The sequence below is a fragment of the Eurypyga helias genome, unplaced genomic scaffold, assembly GCF_000690775.1.
Source record: "Eurypyga helias isolate BGI_N326 unplaced genomic scaffold, ASM69077v1 scaffold24188, whole genome shotgun sequence".
In the NCBI taxonomy this organism is placed as follows: Eukaryota; Metazoa; Chordata; class Aves; order Eurypygiformes; family Eurypygidae; genus Eurypyga; species Eurypyga helias.
Genome location: NW_010269216.1, coordinates 1 through 274, shown reverse-complemented (window position 1 = coordinate 274; position 274 = coordinate 1).

The following is a 274-nucleotide window of genomic DNA, read 5'->3' as shown; positions in this document are numbered from 1 at the left end:
CCCCCGCCCGCTGCAGGTAGGCAGCCTGGGGAGAGTGCGGCGTCATGCCGCCCATCCCTCCAGGTGGGACACCCTCATCACTCCAAGCATCCTCATCACCCCAAGCATCCTCTTGCACATGGTCCCGCCCCTCACCCCGGAGGGTTCTGCTCCCCACAGCCCTGTGGAAGTCCCCAGCGCCGTGGGCCCTGCCACCAACACCCTTGCCCACGGAGCAGACCCTCCCTGGTCCCCCAGCAATGGAGGCGACAGCACCCTGCTCTCGGTACTCACT